Source organism: Euprymna scolopes, chromosome 33 (assembly GCF_053919585.1).
Source record: "Euprymna scolopes isolate OS-2025 chromosome 33, ASM5391958v1, whole genome shotgun sequence".
NCBI lineage: Eukaryota > Metazoa > Mollusca > Cephalopoda > Sepiida > Sepiolidae > Euprymna > Euprymna scolopes.
This window is the reverse complement of record NC_136514.1, coordinates 79,462,337-79,478,076: the sequence shown is the minus strand read 5'-3', so window position 1 is coordinate 79,478,076 and position 15,740 is coordinate 79,462,337. Positions and strand designations below refer to the sequence as shown.

Genomic DNA, 15,740 nt, shown 5'->3' with positions numbered 1-15,740 from the left:
TAAGCGTATTTTACAACTGGGCAATGCCGGGCGGCCTGCTAGTATATTAATAAATAAGGTTATATAGCCTAATCATGTTGAAATACCGGTTCTTGCTAGATCACTGAAGTTAAACAATAAGGAGCCTGGCCAGTACCATATGGGTGACCATTTGGGAATGTTAGGTGCTGTATGTACAGTGGCGGAATGTAGATTGGTATCTGAGGGCACGTTTTATCCACGGGAAGAAATGCACCCTCAGTCTCCATTAAGACATGCATCTAGGAGAAAGAACAATTTGATATAAAAAAACAAAAAAAAAACTGAGGCCTACTGTCTGCTCTATCTTGTGGCAGGCATTGTACCAACTGAGATTAGCAGTTGTACCAAAAAGTGTAGTTAGTTCTGCACAAAGCCTTCACCACTATAAGCAAATCATGTGTGGATTTTCAAACAACTTAGTTGTTGTGGTGGACCTCATATGTCGAAATCGATGGAAGTAGCATCAATAAATGATGAAACATTTCCATTTAAAATCCAGTTAGTATCATGCACGTAAAATTGAGAAAAGCATGCTTTGTTTTTAGATAAACATGTCACCAGGTAAAATTTTGCCGCCATTTTGTTTTGCCGCCATTTTGTTTTGCCGCCATTTTGTTTTGATTCAGCTTATTCGCATAATGTTGATGCATAGTGTGGTGACAATATCCCATGCATGGGTGAATAGTGGCTTATGGTTTTAATGACGTATTGTCTGAGAATATATTTTCTTTATTTTGGGTTGTGTTGTCAGCGATAACATACATATGAATCAAAGGAAAGAGAAAAGGGTAACAAAGAACAGTTGGATATACATACACGTACAGTTATTCATAGATATCAGATCTGTTATTACAGACATGAATGTTCATAGCTCTCCAGTCCCCTTCGCATTCGGTCTTTCTGATGAGATCTATAGTCGTTTTTCCAGTGACTCTGTTGAGACCGTCAGTGAACTTTGTTCATTGTTGTTATACTGGCCTTCCTTGAACAAAGGAATTTACACTGATTAGCACTATAAATAGCGCTAGTAATTCCAATACCGGCGAGAGAGATGCGACTGCACTTCAACTGCTAGCCAAGTGCCCAGCAGATATACACGCTTTCCTATCTTTGTACATTATTGTTAATACACTTGTTCCTTAACCGAACCTCGACTTGATTGTTCTTATTTTCACTGTTGTTTCATGACACAACAGACTGGCGACAAGGAATCGAAACGACCATCACTGCAGAGAATCACCAAAGGTGATTGAAATAAAGATTTGTAAAATCTTTACGGCAGAACATTTTGTCATTTCAACAGATATTTGGATACGCAAGGATTAACAGCAAATTAATTACTACAATAGTAATTTGGCGACAGGAAAAAATTTGCTATCAAAATCTACAGCGAATGTTGTCAATTATTTAACAATTGAACACACTTACCAAGTGTTTTAGATAGGGAAAAAGGGTTCATTTTTTCTTCACCAAAAGCCATTTTTCCTACGGTAAGAATTTTCTTCTGCAAAGTTAAATGTCCAAAACCAACTAGCAAATACCATGTAAGCTTATTGTTATTTCGATAACATCTGGGATTTGAAAAAAAAAAAAACATGCTTGACTTTGTCAAGAGAAAAAGAGACAGACCGTGAAAAATAATTATTCACGTAAGTCATTTATGCTTAGCAAACATGTAAAGAATCAAGTTATTTTTTGCAAAAGGCAAAAAGGGTAAAAAAAACCAAAAAAAAAAACCTAAAAGTTTCCCATACGAATTCGTCAGATATTTAAAGCAACGGATTTTATTTTTGCTACGTAAAAACGCGTGCAAATAAAAAAATGTTAAACAAATGTTATTTCGCTGGAATGTTTCTAGTAAGACTAGAAATATAGCGTTCAACAAAATAAGTTACAAAAAGACTACTAAACTGTTGTTCTTCAAACAAAAGAATTGAGAAAGAAAACTTAGTTGAGTTTTTTTTTTTTTACTAAGGAATATTTCTTTAATACAAGCATAAATTGTAAACTGAATTCGTATGATGGATGTGGAATTCAAAGATTCACTGTTGGAATTGTTCCAATTCCAGGCAGAGCAAAATCTCACGTTGCAAAAGCAGCAAATTCAACAAGTAAAAAGAGAAGAGAGATTTAAATAAGCATTTGAAGAAAAAATGCTTTAATAAAAGAAACGCTTTGAGGAAATATTGATGAAAACACGGGAGGAATAAAGAAAAATTATGGAGGTGACACAGTTAACTAAAGCGGGCGATAATCATAACGCATTTACTCAAACAGCTGTGTGGGCTGCTATTGAAAATTTCAATTATAATCCAGAAGACGATGTCACTTTGGTCCAGTACTATAGACGATATGAGGATATTTTTATATCGGATTGTTGTACCTGGTCAGACGCGAAAAAAGTTAGACTTTTGCTGAGGAAATTGGGAACAGCCGAGCATACAAAGTTCGTGAATTTTATTCTCCCAAAAAAGACCAGTGAGTTGAGCTTCCAAGAAACAGTTACGCTACTTACAGAACTGTTTTCTGCAAAAACGTTTCTTTTCCATAGGCGATATAAATGTACGAATTTTGCTAGAAGAGAGGAAGACGACTATACTACTTATGCAAGTATAGTGAACAAGCATTGTGACGATTTTAAACTGGAGGAATTATGAGCAGATAATTTTAGATGTTTAATATTTGTGCAAGGGCTGGTCTTAAATAAAGACGCTGAAATCAGGCGTTGTGTTTTAAATAAACTTGAAAACAAACCGAATTTAAAACTACAAAACTTAGCGGAAGACTGTGAACGGTTTATTGCGTTGAAACAAGACAGTCATGACATAAAGGAAAATGGAGTGTCGCTTATTAAAAAGATCCATCAAAAGAAAAATTCGATTTCAAAAAAAAATAACCAGAGAAAAAAACAGGGAAAAGATCCACCTGGACCATGTTGGAGGTGTGGAAATAAACATTGGTACAATGAGTGTCCCTACAAATTCAAACAATGTGACAACTGCCACCAGAAAGGGCATAAAACATCGCATTGTAGAAAAATTCTGATAGAAAGACACCCATTAAACTTACGAAAATTGAACCTGAGGAACAAAATATCCGGAAATATGTACAGGTCAAAATGTTTAAAAAGAAAGTAAGGCTACAGCTTGATTGTGGGTCTGACATTTTCATTATTAATGTACAGACATGGAAGAGGCTTGGGAGACCCACTATGATTAAATCACATAAAATGGCGAGAAGCATCAGTGGCGAAAAAATTACCTTTGAAGGAGAATTATTGACAAATATTTTTTTCCAGAACAGGACCGAAAAAGCAAGAATTTTTGTCATGCGAAAATCAAACAACCTCTTTGAAACTGATCTGTTCGAAAAGTTTAGACTATGGGATCTGCCTTTAAGCTCATTTTGCCAAAAGGTTGAGGATTCGAATGTGGAAGCAGAAAAAATTAAGAGGGAGTTAAAAGAGAATTTCCCAGACGTATTTTCAGGCGGTTTGGGAAGGTGTACAAAAGCGCTAGCAAAATTTGATGTAAAAGTAAATGAACAGCCAGTGTTCAGAAAGAAAAGAAATGTTCCATATGCCGCTATAGAACAGATAGATGGTGAATTAGAAAGATTCGAAAACATGGGTGTCATCGGAAAAATTGATCACAGTTAGTGGGCTGCACCAACGGTTTACATCAAAAAGAAGAGTAAGGAGATTCGGGTTTGCGCCGACTTCGCGACAGGCTTAAACAGAGCATTACAAGATCACCATAATCCTCCTCCGAACCCTGAAGAGATATTTGCGAAACTGAGTGAAGGGAAATATTTTTCTAAAATCGACCTCAGTGACGCATACTTATAAGTTCCAATCAATGAGGAGTGTTCAAAGCTGCTATGTATTAATACCTATAAGGAATTGTACAAGTTTAACTGACTTCCTTTTGGGATCAAAGTCGCCCCTGCGATTTTTCAGCAAATTATGGACATTATGTTAAATAGGTTGGATTTCACAGTAGGGTACCTGGACGATGTGTTAATGAAAAGCGCTAGCAAAGAACAACACAAAGCTCATGTAAACCAAGTATTCAAAAGGATCCAGGATTATGGATTTAAAGTAAAACAGGAAAAATGTACATTTTTTATGGAGAAAATAAAATACATGGGGCAAATCATTGGTAAACATGGAAGAAGGCCGGATCCAGATGGATTGAGTGCATATTGCGTCTTTACAAAGTTTCTTAGGTTTGACAAATTACTACAATGTATTCGTGCCAAATATGCATGAACTAAGGTCGCCTTTAAATGAACTGTTAAGGAAAGACCAGAAATGGGTCGGGACGCAAGAGTGCAAAGAAGCATTGCCAAAAAGGAAAATATGATGGAAAAAAATGAAATCTGCTTCATCCGAAACCTTAACCCTGATCTAATAATTATTTTTTAAAAAACAAACATTTTCACCTGGTCAAAATGATAAGACCACTGATAATTTATCTAACAAAAGGCAATTATAAATTACTAAAAAGTGTCTCAGTATTTAGTATAGCCTCCATTATTACGAATTACTTCCAAAATTCTCTTCGGCATGCTTGTGACTAAGTTTTTTATCAATTGTGAAGGAATTTTATCCCATGTACTGAAAACTGAATCAGAAAGTTCCTTTATCGAATCATACTGGGTTCCATCCTTGAACACTTCTTTTGCCATCCATCCCCAAAGATATTCAATGGGATTGAGGTCCGGAGAACATGCTGGATGATCTAACAATTCTATATTATTTAAAGAAAAGTATTCTCGTGCTTGTCGAGAAGTGTGTATCGCAGCGTTGTCTTGCTGGGAAATCCAATTTCTTTCACACAGACGTGGACCTTCAGTCCTGATAGAAGCATTTTCAAGCATTGAAATGTACTTCAATGATGTTTGCCGGCCTTTCACTACTTGCAACTTTAGGGTCCCAGCTGACAAGAAAGCACCTCAGATCATTAAAGACCCTCCTCCACTATGCCGAGTTGAAAAAGTCTCTTTGGGCAAATTTTTATCATGCCAATAGTGTTGAAATCCATCTGGACCATCTAGATGAAACTTTTTCTCATCGGAGAAAATTATATTTTCCCACTTCTCTTCATCCCAAGTCTGGTATTTGGCAGCATATTTAAGTCGGTTAGTTTTGTGCTGTTCAAGAAGACGTGGTTTCTGCAGTCACTGTAAATGATTGAAACCCTTCATTTTCAGATGCCTTCTAATGGTTTTAGGACTCCATTCTGCTGCTGTTTGGCTTTTCAAACGACTTGAGCTCATACTGGAGTTTTTTTTAAAACTTCTTCTGATACGGTGATCCAGTGATGGGGTTATTTTTTTTGGTCGACCTGGACTCTTTTTGTGCCCATATTGATCTGGATTTCTTAAAAAATTTGTGATGACCGTTTTGCTACGATTCACTTAGTTTGCAATGGATCTATGGGAGAGTCCACCCCTATTAAGCTCAAAGATCCTCCCTCTCTCAAACTCTGATAATGGTTTCCCTTTTGCCATTTATAATTTAGTAAGATGTTTTTTATCCACTAACAAGTTGCTTTTAGTAACATAGAAAGCTTTTCGTATTCATTTTTTCAATTTTTTCAAAACTAGCCGATTTTATTAATTATTATCATTTTGACTAGGTGAAAATGTTTGTTTTTTAAAAAATAATTATTAGATACGGGTTAAGGTTTCGAATGAAGCAGATTTCATTTTTTTTCCATCATATTTTCCCTTTTGGCAATGGTTTCAACCATTTGTTTGATTAAAAATTCGATATTATGCGTAAATGCTTACTTTCTTAAGTGGTCTTATGATTTTGACCAGGACTATATATATATATATATATATATATATATATATATATAATGAATAAATAACAAAAGACTGTATTCCAAAGTTCATGATGTTGATCATCTTATAATTTATTCCTTTAATTCAGTTGACATTTACAATTCTTAAAGTAAATGTCAAATGAATTAAAGGAATAAATTATAAGATGGTCAACACCATGAACTTTGGAATATAGCCTTTTGTCATTTATTTACTATATTGCTCTGTAATTACATTGAGCTTCTTAAATAAGGATTGGTATATATTATGAGAAAATATATTTCCATAGAAATGTATATATATATATATATATATATATATATATATATATATATATATATATATATATATATAAAATAAGTATTATAACTAAGTTTATCAAAATAATCCAAGATGGCAAAACTTGAGTATATTATAAATATTGAAGAGTTAATATTTATATAGTAGTATCAAGCAGATGTAAAATCACGATAAAACCAAATAAGAAATAGAGCTTATAATAAGAACAAGTAGTTAATAAAATATGTTAAAAACACTTTGGAAAAGAGTTAAAAACATATTTAATTTTAAAAAGGAAGCACAAACTAAGTGGATAGTCCTTAATCTGCGGAGTTTTGAAAAAAATACTTTCCTTCTCATCAGAGGGTAGGATTTAGCAAAATGCGGGATCGGATTTTGCTTGCAAAAGTATTTGATGAAACTACAAGTAAGTCATAGATCTTACTTGGTAACAAATAGTGAAGGAGAGGGAATATGGTGAAGAAAAAGGTGATTTCACGTGAATGGATAGTCTGGTGAAGGGTAAAATATCCAATAACAGTAAAATCCAAAAACGTTGTTTAAGTTTCTATTTCCACAAGTAAAATCCAAGAGAATCGCGTAATTGGAAGATGGTCCAAATTTATCCAAAAAGGCAGAAATCCGTGGAATAATTCACAAATGGTGGCAAGGAAAAGATGTGTGTAGAAAAAGAATTTAAATCGACTGTCAAAGCTGCGCTAATTTTGGGAGAATGAGTAAAGAAGAAGAAAAAACCCTAAAAAACTTAATTCTAACAATACCACCTTCTCAATTAAATGGACTATCCTAAAAACTCCAGGCTCTAAGTCATGTCGCCTCTGCACAACCGAAGCTATAACTATAATTACTTCCCCTCAAAGTAGTAATATAATAAACTCTAAAAACGAACTGATCTCCTACTGCAAACATAATTCCAACTTTAAATATGGTAAATTTTAACTTACATAGCGATTAATTTAACCTTTCAGATATATATATATATATATATATATATATATATATATATATATATATATATATATATATATATATATATATATTTCTATGACAATATCGCTGATTTAAACAAAATCAAATAAAAAAAGACAATTAAAAGCCATTTTTTTGGCATCGGAAAATAGGCATCAATGTTTCCGATTCTGATGCCCCCCAAATCTTCCGATTTTTCCGATTTCACACAGGGTGTAAAAAAGAGTCTTAATTCTGATAGCTGGAGACATTAAAATAAATAAGTAACATTTCAGTTACACGCACATTTGCCGTATACACTCATACAAATTCTGTGGACATAAAAAGTAATAGTCCACCTTCTCTAAGAGATGTTACCTCAAGTAATAGCACGAAGCTGGATAGTCCACCAGACCAGATGAAATCTTGTTTTGGAATCCAGTAAGACCAAGAGACTACAAGAAAGATATCCATCCATCTATAGCCCTCGAGGGGCATAGGCCATCTACAACTTTTGTAGCGAGGAGTTCTTTTTGCAGGGTGAGGGTGCTGGCCCCACGCCCCAACCTTCCCAGAAGGTACATACAGCACCTAGCCTTCCCAAATGGTCACCCATCTGGTACTGGCCAGGCTCAGCGTTGCTTAACTTCAGTGATCTGGCGAGAACCAGTGTGTCAACGTGATTGAGCCGTACATACAAGAAAGATATACTATAACATACTTAAATGGTTAATTTGGGAGAATTATGTTCTTAGCTTCTTTATTGATTCAGTTTTTGAGACGGAAAAGAGAAATTTAATGGAATATTTGAACATCTGTGTATCAAATGTTAGGGTTAGGGTTAGGGTTAGGGTTAGCTCCAGGAAAAAAACTTTGACTGAAATAAAATGAAACATAAAATAAATTATTTTTTGTATAAAAACATTTTAAAGTTTTTTTGTTTTTGACATGGTGATACAATATTTCATCACTTTGTATTATAAACCCACATCTAAAAAACTCACAAATTTCAGTTACGCGCACATTTGCCGTATACACCCACGCAAATTCTGTGGATATAAAAAGTAAAACTTTGTCTTTTTGTGCAGACGTAAGACAAAACATACCACGTGACTTTCCGTCCAATCAATGCTCGAAGAAAAATACATTTCTTAAATCCTTTTCTGATGGCTTCCCTGGAGCCATCCGAAAAGGTATAAAAAGACACTGCATGCGAAATCCAAACCAGTTTAGGATGCAGTACCACGAGTAAGCAACTCACTGCCCGACTCTGTCTTATCAACGTAAAAAGCACTAACATGACTTCACACATCTTTTTCTTCTTTGTCCCTTTCTCTCTTTGCCTGTCGTTCCGGCGACATGGCGCAAAAACACATGATGCGTCTAAAAGGAGCAATGTGTTTTTGCTGCTCAACATTACTTCTTGGGCAATCGACTCGGACATATTTGCATTGAAAGGATCTGATTAGTCTAAGAAGAAATTTAATTCCTTTTTTCTCCAATTTCTTTAAAGAACATTATTTTCTCCATCCAGAAAAACTTTCTCATTTAATTCCCAAATCAAACTCTAACATGACAGAGCACAAACGCACACATATTAAAAAATGATATTTTCTTCAATAAATTTCTATATTAAATGTTGAAACGGGTCTTCATACGGCTAATTACTGACGCCTTTTATTTTTTTGTGTAAGCATTGAGAGATACTTACCACGGCTGTGATTACCAGGCATCAATGAATATCGACCCCCCCCACACACCGATTTTGGTCAGATCACTAAAGTTAAGCAACGATGAGTCTGGCCAGTACAAGATGGGTGACGATTTGTGAATAGCAGGTGGTGGATGTGCTCTCTGCTTATCTCGGCATTGTTTCCAGTCGTCTTGAAATTTCTACTTGCCACTGGTATTTAACAATGTCGACTCGGAAGAGGTGTGGTTGTGATTGCGCAACACTCGCCACAAAAATTTCACGCGCAAGTGTCAGCATCATCATCAGTGATGTTTCGTGGTATTCATCGAAATCGATAAACGGACATCATATATGTATATGCATACGTATGTATACGTGAGGATAAAAAAAACTTTCGTTATAACAACAACAACAAAAAAAGATATCCAAATATATTTACATTTAACTTGAAGAAAACTTTAAAAGACATGCAAACATTTATTGATATTATTAGGGGAATACGTGTTAGATATGGATGCAGGTCCAATGGGTAAAAAGAAAAAAAATCAATCAATTAATAAATTTTTTTGTTAAGCCTTGGGAGATATTTACTAGTGATGGGACGATTTCAATATTTTTTCCAATTCCGATACAATTACCGATTCCAATTCTTTCAAATCTCTAAATATTTAACTATAGAGTTGTTAGTTCTCCCGATTTTCGTAAAAAAGCATATTAAATATGCAGATATTTTCCTAAACATTAAAATACACTTGTGGAGGATGATCTATCGATTTTAGCTTTACTAGTATTTTAAAATCAATCAATATTTATTATTTTATCATTATTACCAACAATGAAAGATTTTACTTTAAACAAAATCAAATAAAAAAAAAGACAAAAGAATCGTTTTGGCATTGGAAAATAGGCATCAATTTTTCTGATTCTGATACTGATTTCAATACCTCCAAATCTTCCGATTTTTCCGATTTCCAATTCCGATTAATTGTTCCAACACTAATATTTACCTATGCTCACACCACGGCTGTGATACCAAGCATCGGTGAATACCGACCAATCCCTTATAGATCTTACAATTTCAGTCAAGCTTCTACCTCTGTTCTATTGCTGCAATATTACATCCTTGTGCATGTTTTATAGTTTCATGAAATGTACTCCAGTGAATTCATAACATTTGCACCCCCTCAACGTGCATACCTCTGATAAACCCGACAAGCAGTAAAATCCCACCCCTTCACAATGAGGTTCATTTTATTCTAATAGTTTCTTCTCTCAGACTGCTAGACTTTGAAATTTCCTCCCTGTTCCCTGCTTCTCTGACTGCACTAATCTGCTGAAGTTTAAATGTAATGTGAATAAACATCTCACTGTTCAACTCCCCTGTTAGACATAATCCCAAATAGTAACCTTCAAGTGGAAATATGCTTAAACAGCTCACAATATCAACGAAGCGTTTGGCCCAGGAACCACTACTAAATGCACAGCACAATGGTGGTTTAAGAAATTTTGTGGCGACGACAAGAGTCTTGAAGATGATGAACATAGTGGTCGGTCATTGGATGTTGACAACGATCAATTAAGAGCCTTTATCGAAGCCAATCCGCACACAACTGTTTGAGAATTTGCTTCTGAATTAGACTTAACATATATGACGATTTTCAACCACTTAAGAAAGATCGGAAAGACAAAAAAACTTGATAAATGGTGCCTCACAAATTGAACAACAACCAAAGAAACGTTGCTATGAAGTATCATCTACCCTTCTTTTACGCAACAAAAACGACCCGTTTCTCGACTATGTTGTGACTTGCAATGAACAACCGGTGATGCTCGGCTCAGTGGTTAGACGCCAATGAAGCTCCACAACACTTCCCGAAGACAGAGTTGCACCAACTGTTTGGTAGTTTAATTATAGTTTTTTAATGCATGTGAAACGATTATGGCAGTGAAATACTGTCAACAAATGGATGAAATGCATCAGAAACTTCGACAACAACACTCAGCATGATGATCGGGATGAAAAAAAGTTAAAAAAAAAAGAAGTTTTACAAGGTCTTTCATTTTGCCCTGAGTAGCCATGCAAGACTGAACACGTATTGACCAGGTCACACTTGACTAACTGCATAACTTTTGATCATGTTTTTTTTATTATTATTATTTGCATGTGAATGTCTAAGTTCTGATTCAGTTTGAAATCATTTTTTTGCAATATATGAGAGAAAAAAATAATAAAACTTTTACAAAACAAGAACACATGTCAAATCTTGAGACTGCATACAACATAAGGATGGGCCAAAGTCTTACCTGAGGATCTCCTCACTGAAAGCTCCTTTTATAGCATTATAGACTCTTTCCCCTCCCTCTCTCACTTATTTGCATCATTCCACTTCTCTCACCACGTTAAAAGATGTGTGAATAGTGACAAGCAATCAACATAATAAACATCATCGATGTTTTAGTAAAATAGATTGTGTAAATGTCTATTTTTGTCAGATGAACATTTTTATTGTGGCTTTGAACCGATCTGAAGACAACAGTTTCGCTGCATTTTTTTTTTTAATGAAGGAACATTCTCTTGCACAGAGAGGAGGAGGAGAAGGGGAGTGGGAAGCGGAGGAATGCAAATTAAATCGATTCGTTAATTAATTATATAAAAACACAAATCAAACTTTGGCTGATTAAAAAGAACCGTTTTTCTCCAAATTAGATTAACATGATGATTAGTAAAACCATAAAAAACACTACACTGTTTTATAATACACGCATAGACCTTCCAAAAGAGGAACCTTAAAGAGTGGGACCAACATCAGCGTGCAAAGCATTTTCTGAAGGAACTCTCCTAGGAATACATAGACAAAGAAGGTTTCTTGGACTGGCTCAAAAGGGGATCCCTCCACCACGATCAGGAAAGGGTTATAATGGCCGCTCAAGACCAGGGATTGATGACGAATGCATTCAAGAAAATGGCAGGTTCACTAATGACAACAAATGCAGGTTCTGCCACACGGAATTGGAAAGTGTGAGTCATCTAGTATCAAGTTGCAAAGTTCTTTTAGGGGATGGCTCCTACACAGCGAGACATGATGGAGTATGTAAGTATATCCACTGGACCATCTGTAAAAAATTAAACATCCAATGTAGCAGCAAATCCTGGGAAAATCAACCTGAAAGAACAGTGTGGAAATGACTTATATACGATACATTACGGCCATGTAATCCCTACAGCCATCTACGAGGGGCGTGCAATAAGTAATGCCCCTGACCCACTTCCAGTTGTCTGATCTAGCTGAAATTTTGCATGTGCAATGATTTCTATCTCTATGGGTTATGTGGCAAATTACAGCTCTGAACTAATTGTGGTTTCTGTTTTCGAGGTGAGCGGCAAATAAATAACTACCCCCATTAGGAGTCAAAAACATTTTACATACAGGAATACATAGACAAAGAAGGTTTCTTGGACTGGCTCAAAAGAGGATCCCTCCACCACGATCAGGAAAGGGTTATAATGGCCGCTCAAGACCAGGGATTGATGACGAATGCATTCAAGAAAATGGCAGGTTCACTAATGACAACAAATGTAGGTTCTGCCACACGGAATTGGAAAGTGTGAGTCATCTAGTATCAAGTTGCAAAGTTCTTTTAGGGGTTGGCTCCTACACAGCGAGACATGATGGAGTATGTAAGTATCCACTGGACCATCTGTAAAAAATTAAACATCCAATGTAGCAGCAAATCCTGGGAAAATCAACCTGAAAGAACAGTTGGAAATGACTTATATACGATACATTATGACCATGTAATCCCTACAGCCACCTACCTTGAAAATGCTGCTGTCTAACCTGACATAGTTATATGGAATAAGTCAGAAAGAGCGGCAACCTTGGTTGAAGTGAGTGTCCCTAATGATGGAGGTCTGAACAGAGCTGAAAGGGAGAAACAGACCAAATATCAAGGTCTCATGTATGATATGAAAAGAAACTGGAATCTTAGGGAGATATCAATCATGCCAGTTATTATAGGTGCCACAGGGCTTATGAAGAAGAACTTGAAGTCCTACCAAACTAATATTCCTGGTGAACCAAGTGTAAAAGAGATCCACTTAATTGCACTTAAGGAAACAATGAGGATACTAAAAAGAGATCTCGGTTGGTTTTAATAAAAAGCAGGGCAATGTTGGCAGCTGGTTTGGCTGCCCAATACCCAACGTTATAATCTTTAAAGGAAGGAAATAAAAAAAAAATGAAATTCGAACACAAGGATGCCAGCGGCAACTAATTACAAAGTTCAGTTCAATTTTACAATAGGTGCGCGGACGAAAAATAGTGTCTTTTCATTTGGTTTAGGAGCAAAAGATATGGGATTTAGTGGATTGTTGGGTCAGCTGTAGGCACTGATGTTGATGGGGGGCACCAGTGTAACGGCTTCGTCAGAGCACATTCCATCAAAGTAATTGTACAATTAAAATCCATTAAAAAAGTTATCGGCTGAATGTTACGATTTCTTCCAAGTAACGTCATGTATATGTGTAATGTGGTTGTTACATGTTAAATCGGACCCGACGTTGTGTATAAAGTTTAAAGAAAGATGTTACAGAATCGTCATCATCATCATCATCAGTTGAGAGAGAAAGAGAGAGAAAGTGAGAGAGAGAGGTAGGTTAAAAAAAAGAATAACAACATCATCATCATCATCATTATCAGTTGAGAGAGAGACGGGAGGATGAGAGAAAGATGTAACAACGTCATCATCATCATCATCATCATCATCATCATCATCATCATCATCATCATCATCATCATCATCACATTCCGTTTAATTTCCATTTTACATGCTGGCACGTTTTTGACGCTGTTTAGAAATTGACTTTCAAACTAACCTATTTCTTTCCAGATCTTTATTTATCCCTCTTTCCATCAAGTTCATTTTTATCACTTCCTCCCATGTTTTCCTTCGCCCCACCCTCCGTGAACTGAACCTGCTACCTTAACTGTTCTACATCTTTTAACCCAAGAATTCTCATCCATTCTTTCAACATGCTCATATCATCAAAGTTGTATGTCTTGAACACATCTTCTTATACACTACAGATTTAATCTTTGTACGAGATAACCCCATCTAAAGCCTTTAAAATTCACATTACATATTCGTCGTCTCACTCTCATACTATATCTCTCCATGCAACGCATCTCCTCAACCCTAACTGTTCCAGTTTCACTTCAGTACATCATGATGTAACGTTGTCGTTACATTTTAATGCTGACCCAACGTTGTGTATGAAAGTCTCGCAAAGAAACAAAAGAAAGAAAATTCAATACAATTTTTTTTTTCAGTCGAAAGCAATGGCATTTATTACCGGTCATTTCCACACCAAGCCGCCTAACATGTATTTTCCAAGCCAATGACAATATAGTCATCTGAAAATCTAGATAAATGAGTCTTACATCTTGTTTAAAAGTTCCAGTCTTGCCACCACGTGGTTAAAAATCTCTGCTGTGTTGTGCTTAAAAATTTCTTCCGCAACCACAAGCATTTTTTCCTCTCTGCTTTTCTTTCCCTTCTCTTCCTTTGATCCGGCTGTGACGACATGTTTGCACCATGGCTTTGTCATTTGAATACGTGTTAGTGTATACAGAGTTTTTTTTAAGTCTACAGAACTTTATCCTTTATTTGAGGTGATTTTTTCCTAGAAAGTTAATTTGGAGGAAAAGGTTCAAAACTCAATCAAATACGAAATATTTAAATTACAAGTTAAAAAGATAAAAAAAAATCGCTCCAGACAAGGCATGAAGCCACTTGATGTAAAAAGCTAACAAGAATGAAAGATGATCATCGCAAAGACAGAATATGCTTATTGGCGTTAGTCTTGAAAAGATGAAAACTATATGTAGGAGGAAAACAGTCAGCTAGAAGAGAGTTTCACAAATCTACTGAAATAGGAAGCTGTATTACAATGAGGTATCAAAACAGTGAATTGATGGAGACCACTAGACCAACGACTTAAACGAGCTGAAACAAAGGAAGCAGGGTATGGATCTGATAATTCTGAAGAACAAATGCCGTTATATGCCTTGTAAAGATTTGCCAGCTCAAATATGACAGCAGTGCTCAATACATGGTCTGGTAGTAGATTTTTAAAGATAGAGAATTGGCATCAGGTGTGAGAAAGTGTTTAGAACGATGGAAAAAACTGATTTTACGAAAAGCAGAAAGAACAATGGATGTAATGTATGAACTGCAAGAAAGCTCTGATAAGAAAGAATGATCAAGAAATTTCAGAGTCGATTTCTTTTCTAGAGCAGAGCCATGAATAAGAATCTCAAGAAGAAAAGGGGCACACCTACGATTGAAACACACGAGCTGAGATAGGGGTGATCAAAACACTATCAAAAATGTGTCATTTTCTTCAAAGGCATCGCCACGTACCTTGTTTATAGTAATCAACCTCATATACTGAATTGAGAACTTGCTGTCATTGTCGCCCTCCTTGGTATCCAGACACATGATGGAACACAGATCCCTCACAGGGTGGGGCATCCTGTTGGCAATAACCTTGTGCGGGCTGTTCACTCCTGTAACGCGTCCGTGTGTATAAGGGCTCTTCATCCTCATTCATTCATTTTATTTTCATCATATTTTTAGGGTTTCTCGACTAGAGATTTTCATCTTGGGCCATCAAAATCAACAGAGATTACACCATTCCTGTAATAACATGGTTCCTGTTGATTTTTCGCTGGGAGTTTAGTTCTGTGCAGTTCTAGGAGGTCTACACTCCCAGGCCTTGTGTCATATGAGGACATCTTTTCCTTTTATGGCGCACCCGCTTGTGTAAATCACTTTCTTGATTATTTTCACCATGTAATCAATTTCCCTCATGTGGTTTTTCAACTCCTTGTTCTTGAGGAGAAATCAAATTCTTGGTCTTTCTTTTGGATCACTTTTTGAAATT

At 35.8% G+C, this 15,740-nt stretch overlaps 1 protein-coding gene and 1 pseudogene across 5 annotated transcripts in view; both read right to left on the bottom strand.

Moving 5' to 3' along the window:
- Nucleotides 1-15,740, bottom strand: part of LOC145258313 (myocyte-specific enhancer factor 2C-like) — a 180,777-nt gene that overhangs the window by 110,934 nt on the left and 54,103 nt on the right. The window lies entirely within an intron of this gene.
- Nucleotides 7,681-7,797, bottom strand: LOC145258397 (5S ribosomal RNA; annotated as a pseudogene).